Source organism: Peromyscus maniculatus, chromosome 19, assembly GCF_049852395.1.
Source record: "Peromyscus maniculatus bairdii isolate BWxNUB_F1_BW_parent chromosome 19, HU_Pman_BW_mat_3.1, whole genome shotgun sequence".
Lineage (NCBI taxonomy): Eukaryota > Metazoa > Chordata > Mammalia > Rodentia > Cricetidae > Peromyscus > Peromyscus maniculatus.
This window is the reverse complement of record NC_134870.1, coordinates 78,822,702-78,829,646: the sequence shown is the minus strand read 5'-3', so window position 1 is coordinate 78,829,646 and position 6,945 is coordinate 78,822,702. Positions and strand designations below refer to the sequence as shown.

The 6,945-nt window shown below is 41.8% G+C and overlaps 1 pseudogene; it reads left to right on the top strand.

Moving 5' to 3' along the window:
- Positions 1-4,309: 4,309 nt before the first annotated feature.
- On the top strand, positions 4,310-6,638 carry LOC102913621 (ATP-binding cassette sub-family F member 2 pseudogene; annotated as a pseudogene).
- The last annotated feature ends 307 nt before the right edge of the window (positions 6,639-6,945 follow it).

The window sequence follows — 6,945 nt, the reverse complement described above, 5'->3', positions numbered from 1 at the left end:
CTATGGATCTCTGCATCTGTTTCCATCAGTTACTGGACAAAGGCTCTCTGATGACAACTAAGGTAGTCACCAATTTGATTAAAGAGATGACCAGTTCAGGCACCCTCTTCACTATGTTAGGAGTCTTAGCTGGGGTCATTCTTTTGGGTTCCTGGGAATTTCCCTGGCACCAGGATTCTCCCTAACTCTGAAATGCCCCACCCATCAAGACATCTCTTTCCTTACTCTTCCACTCCAACCTGCCCCTCACACACAAGAGGCCCACGTGACAACAAATATTTGATATTTTTTCCTCTGTGTCTCTTTTATATTTTATAATATGAAGATATCATTTTCCAAAGGCTCACATTTTTTTTGGTTGAGATAAAACAGTAATTTGTGTATGCACAATATTTTAGTTCTCCATTTGTCTAATGACTAAAGCCTAAGATGTTTCTGTAATTTTGTCATTGTGAATAATGTGGCAATAAACATGGATGGCCAAGTAGCTGTGTATAATGCTGAATTAGAGGCTTTTGAACATAGAGCCAGGAACAGTAGCTGAGTTATGCGGAAGCTCATTTTCAATATTCTGAGGAACTTTATACTAATTTCCACATCATCTACACTACTTTACATTCCTACCATCAACATATAAGTATTCCATTTTCTCTAGAGCCTTGCTAGCCTTTGTTATTATTATTATTTTTAATGATTTTCATTCTGAGCAGCATGAAATTAAGCCTCAATGCAGTTCAAATTTACATTTCCTTGATGGCTAAGGATGTTGGACATTTCATCATACAAATACAAGTAGGTCATTTGTACATCATATTTTAGAAGGGTTATTTAATTTGGCCATTATTGATTAGGCTAAGCTTTTCTTATGTATTTGTTTTGAAACATCTTTATATTTTCTTAAATTTTTGTTGTATGGTATGTATAACTACCAAAATTTATCAGAATCTTAAGACTATCTCTTAATAAATGTTTCTATTGTGCAAAATATTTTAACTTCATGTAATTAAATTTGTAGGTACTTAGATACTTTTCCTAGAGGTGTTCTCTCTCTCTCTCTCTCTCTCTCTCTCTCTCTCTCTCTCTCTCTCTCTCTCTCTTTCTCTCTCTCTCTCTCTCTCTCTGTGTGTGTGTGTGTGTGTGTGTGTGTCCCTCTCTCTCTTTCCTTTCTTTCTTTTGGTTTTTTTTTCAGTATGTTCTTGCTCATGCAACATTTGTGTTTTTTTTTCTTGAACTTGGCCATTCCACTATGATAAGATGAAATCACAAAGAACTTTTAATATATATTTCACTCATTGCTAAGAATGTTGAACACTTGTAAAAATATTTCTTAGGCATTTTTGCTTTTTCTTTTGAGAACTGTGTTTCAATCCATAGCTCAATTGGATAACTTGGGTTTTTTTTTGTTGTTGTTCATTATCTTGATTAATTGATTTTGAAATTTTTGTGTATTCTGAATACACAAATATAGCAATTCTCATTAAAGTATAATAATAAGGATTCTCTTTTGCTCTGTGGACTTTTTCTCCAGGCAATTTAATAATTTTTTGATTTATAGAAGTGTTTTTTTTTAATGAAATCCCATTTGTCCACTGTTGGCCATATTTCTAAGCAAATGATGACATATTCAGAAAGTCCCTTTCTATGCCTATATCTTGGGGGTCTATGTTTTCTTCTAGCCTTTTCAGTGTTTCTGATTTCACACAGAGGTCTTTTATCCATTTTTCTACATCCACACCATGATGTTCTCTGAGCCCTAGTATGTAGGTGCTACACTATTTGAGGCTGGGTACCACAAAATCACTTATTATCTCCATTTTGATTAGTTGTGAATCTCTATAATATTCCTCATCCATTGCAAAACATACATTCTTTTTAACTAGAGTAGGCACTATATTATATGTTGTTATAAGTATTTAAGTACTTCTGTAGGTCATTTGTATGTCATATTTTGAAAGCTGTTCATTTAATTAACCCATTATTGATTGAACTTTTTATATTTATAAATCTAGCTAGAGGTAGTAGACTAGATTTATAATACCAAGCATTCATTCCTTCCTATTGATTAAGACTTAAGTCCAGGGCCTGGAGAGATGGCTCAGAGGTTAAAAGCACTGACTGCTCTTCCAGAGGTCCTAAGTTCAATTCCCAGCAATCACATGGTGGCTCACAGCCATCTATAATAAGATCTGGTGCCCTCTTCTGGCCTGCAGGTGATAAAGCCTCTAGGGAAATCAGTGCTGAGAGTTCTCAAAAATCTAAAAGTTGATCGGACCATATGACCCAGCTATACCACTCCTTGTCATATACCCAAAGGACTTAACAGCTTGCTATAGAGATACTTACTCAGCCATAGTCATTGCTGCTTTATTTGCAATATATAGGAAATGGAAACAACATATGTGCCTTTCAACGGATAAAGAAAATGTGGTACACATACACACTCAATAGAATTAAGTTCAACTATTAAGGAAAAATGAGTCCTTACTGCTGTGGGATGTTCTGTATGTCCTGTGGGAGCCCGTTCTTGGGTTCCTTGTGGCTTTACCCAGCAGGTCCAAATAGAGGATGATTAGGACCACAAGCCTGAGTGCAGGTGTCTGAGATGATCTGCACTTGGCTGTGCTGGGGGATGGTCTGTATGACAAGTTGCTCTGATTGGTCAATAAATAAAACCTGATTGGCCGTGGCTAGGCAGGAAGTATAGGCGGGACTAACAGAGAGGAGAAATAAAAGATCAGGAAGGCAGAAGGAGAAGGCCAGCCGCCTGCCAGGACAAGGAAGATATAAAGTACCAGTAAGTGTAGATGTAACCAATCATATTATTAAAATAAGAAACACAGAGCCAAGATAAAAGAGAAAAGCCGAGAGGTCAGAGCTCAGAGATAAAATCTTACCTCCTGCAGTGCTCCTAGCTTCCCCGAGAGAGGGAGGTACTTCCTGTGTCCCTGTTTAAATAATCTTTCTGTTCTGCCTTCTCATTGGTTGTAAACCCAACCACATGACTGCCTCATCACTGCCTGTAAGTACCGCCCTCCAGGTCTTAAAGGCGTATGTCTCCAATACTGGCTGTATCCCTGAACACACAGAAATCTACCTAGCTCTTCTAACCACCACGCTCTTACTATGGCTCTAATAGCTCTGACCCCAGGGCAACTTTATTTATTAACATAAAATTAAAATAACATTTCAGTACAAATAAAATATCACCACAAGTAAGCCACGAGCTGCGTGGCAGGGTATAGATTTGTGAAAATGGATTAATTTAAGCTATGGGAACAGTTAGCAAGAAGCCTGCCACAGCCATACAGTTTGTAAGCAATATAAGTCTCTGTGTTTACTTGGTTGGGTCTGAGTAGCTGTGGGACTGGCGGGTGATAGAGATTTGTCCTGACTGTGGGCAAGGCAGGAAAACTCGAGCTACACCTTACATTTTGCATATAATGGCTGGAAGTCAAAAATATGAGTGTAATAACCTAGAACAGAATCTCCAATGCTATAGATCTCTCTTATTTGTGGACTTTCGTTCTAAATCTTTGTATTTGAATATATAACCTAAGGTATATAGTATATAGCAAATAGCATATGTTATACAGTATATAGAGCCCAGGAAAATAGAGACAATCTGGGAAGGAAGGGAAGAAGCTGTTTTAAAGAGAAGTAGAGTAGTAAGCAGGTGCTGTCAAGGGGTAAAAGTGAAAGATGGGAGGAGAAAGGGAACAAATCACAGACAGAGAGGATAGGAAAGGACACAATGTTTTCTTGGTGTCTCATAGATGACATTCGTGCTTTTGCTTTCTTATTGTTTTTGCTTTTTGTCTCCTTTTTTCATTGCTTTTTTAAAAAAACTTTCTTTGTATTTATTCTTTGTGTCTTTCACATCATGCCTCCCAATCCCACACATCTCCCTCCACCCCAAAATAAAACAAAATAAAATTTAAGAGAAAAAGGACCAAAAAAAAAAGGAAGAAAGGGAAAATCTCCTATGGAAGCTGCAGTGTGATACAGTGAGTCATGAACTAAACCCCTTTACCCATACACTATTTTATATGCAGGTGTTCATAAAAAGCATCATTGGTATGCTTCGAGGCCCCTGTGGAGTGTTGCATACTTCAGTCTTTAGAGACATTATTGAAAAGAGTGTGTAGATTGCAGTCACTCTGATATTCTTTTTCTTGTTTGTGTTCTTAGTTATGGTTTGTTTTTCATTATATTATAGCTTCATTTTTTTTTTCTACAGTCTTTGACTGTGCTTATTTCTTTATTCAATTCAAATTATTGTTCCCAGGTTTCTTTTCAGCAATTTTTGTTGTTGTTATTGTTGGATATAATTTCTTAGGCTGTTTGGATCACGGGAAGTTTCTCTTCTTCAAGTATGGCACACAATTTTGCAGGGTATGAATGGCATTATGTTTACTTAAGACTTGAAATATATCTGTTGCGACAGAGGCTGAGCGGCGAGGCCCCATTCCTGAAAGAGCAGGAACTACCCCCGTGGCTCATCTCCATGCCCTCCCACCTGGACAAGAAGAAGGCAGCCAGAAAGAAGGAAGCCGCCAAAGCTCGGCAGTGGCCCAGAAAGGGACACAAGGAAAATGGAGATGCTGTCACAGAACCTCAGGTGGTAGAGGAGAAAAATGAGGAGGCCAATGGCAGAGAGACCACAGAAGTGCATTTGCTGACCAAGGAGCTAGGGGACTTTGAGATGAAGAAAGCTGCTTGTCACCGGCATCCTGGCTTCTCACCCCAACAGTGCTGACGTCCACATCATCCACCTCTCGCTCACCTTTCATGGTCAAGAGCTGCTCAGTGACACCAAACGGGAACTAAACTCAGGCCGTCGTTATGGCCTCATTGGCTTAAATGGAATTGGAAAGTCCATGCTGCTCTCTGCTATTGGGAAACGTGAGGTGCCCATCCCTGAGCACATAGATATCTACCATCTGATTAGCGAAAAAACACCCTTGCAGTGTGTGGCAGAGGTGGACACAGAGTGGACCATCCTGGAGAGGAAGGCTGAGCGGTTAGCTCATGGGGATGCAGAGTGTGAGAAGCTCATGGAACTCTATGAGCGGCTGGAAGAGCTAAACGCCGACAAAGCCGAAAAGAGAGCCTCAAGGATCTTGCAGGGATTGGGTTTCACACCTGCCATGCAGCGCAAGAAGCTGAAAGACTTCAGTGGTAGCTGGCAGATGAGAGTTGCTCTTGCCAGAGACCTCTTTATTTGGCCCTTCATGCTGCTTCTGGTGAGCCTACCAACCACCTGGACCTGGATGCTTGTGTGTGGCTGGGAGAGGAACTTAAGACTTTCAAGCGCATCCTGGTCCTTGTGTCCCATTCCCACAGACTTTCTGAATGGGGTCTGTACCAATATCATCCAAATGCACAACAAGAAACTCAAGTATTACACGGGTAATTATGATCAGTATGTGAAGACACAGCTGGAGCTGGAGGAGAACCAGATGAAGAGGCTTCACTGGGAGCAGGACCAGATTGCACACATAGAGAACTACATTGCCAAGTTTGGCCATGGCAGTGCCAAGGTGGCCCAGCAGGCTCAAAGCAAAGAGAAAGCGCTACAGAAAATGATTGGCATCAGGACTGACAGAAAGGGTTGTGAGTGACAAGACACCATCATTTTATTTCCCACCGTGTGTCAAAATCCCACCACCTGTCATTATGGTGCAGAACGTGAGCTTCAAGTATACAAAAAACGGGCCTTACATCTACAATAATCTAGAATTTGGCATTGACCTTGACACAGGAGTGGCTTCGGTAGGGTGGTACAAGGAAGTTCACTCTTTCGAAGCTGCTAACTGGAGAGCTTCTACCCACAGATGGAATGATCCGGAAGCATTCTCATGTCAAGAGTTATCATCAGCACTTACAGGAGCAGCTGGACCTGGACCTTTCACCATTGGGATATATGATGAAGTGCTACCCAGAGATCAAGGAGAAGGAGGAGATGATGAAGATCATTGGGAGATACGGCCTCACTGGGAAACAGCAGGTGAGCCCAATCCGGAACCTGTCGGATGGGCAGAAGTGCCGAGTGTGTCTGGCCTGCCTGGCCTGGCAGAACCCTCCCATGCTCTTTCTGGATGAGCCTACCAATCACCCGGACATAGAGACCATTGATGCACTGCCAGATGCCATCAATGAGTTTGAGGGTGGTATGACGCTAGTCAGCCATGACTTCAGACTCATCCAGCAGCTTGCACAGGAGATTTAGGTCTGTGAGAAGCAGACCATCACTAAGTGGCCTGTAGACACCCTGGCTTATAAGGAGCACCTCAAATCCAAGCTGGTAGATGAGGAGCCCCAGCTCACTAAGAGAACCCACAACGTGTGAGCCCTCAGCCAGGCTTGGGTCAGAAATGCCACCTGGAGCCTGCCAGCTGACCCCTGACCAGCTACTCAGGACACGACCCTGGGGCTGCACTCCCACACTGCTGCAATCAGGCCCCCAGCCTCCCCTCAGCCTGCCTTCGCTGCATCTTATCTCCAGCTGGACAGCACCTGTCTGCTTCCTATCTTCCTTCCATTTGGGTCTGTCTATGTCTGGACTCAGCTGGCTGTTCCCTCCAGACCCTTGCTGGTTACATTGCCCTGAGAGATGCAGCCAGGAATCCCAGGGTTAACCCAAGGGCCCAAAGGTCTGGCCTTGGAAGAATTCAAAAGCCTTGTTTTATGGGTTTGGGTGATTGTTGGAGGAATAATACCAGCCCATCAACCCCATTTTTTATTGCTTCTGTTTTGGAGCCCTGGTTCAGGGCCATAGTCCTGGTTGGCATTTTAATAATTATGTAACTGTAGATCTGTGTGTTATTTACAAAGAGTCCAATAAAGAGGAAGCCACAGTCAAAAAAAAAAAAAAAAAAAAAAAAAAAAGAGAGAGAGCGAGATCGCTCTGGGCTCCTCTAACTTACCAAGTTTCATTGAGAAATC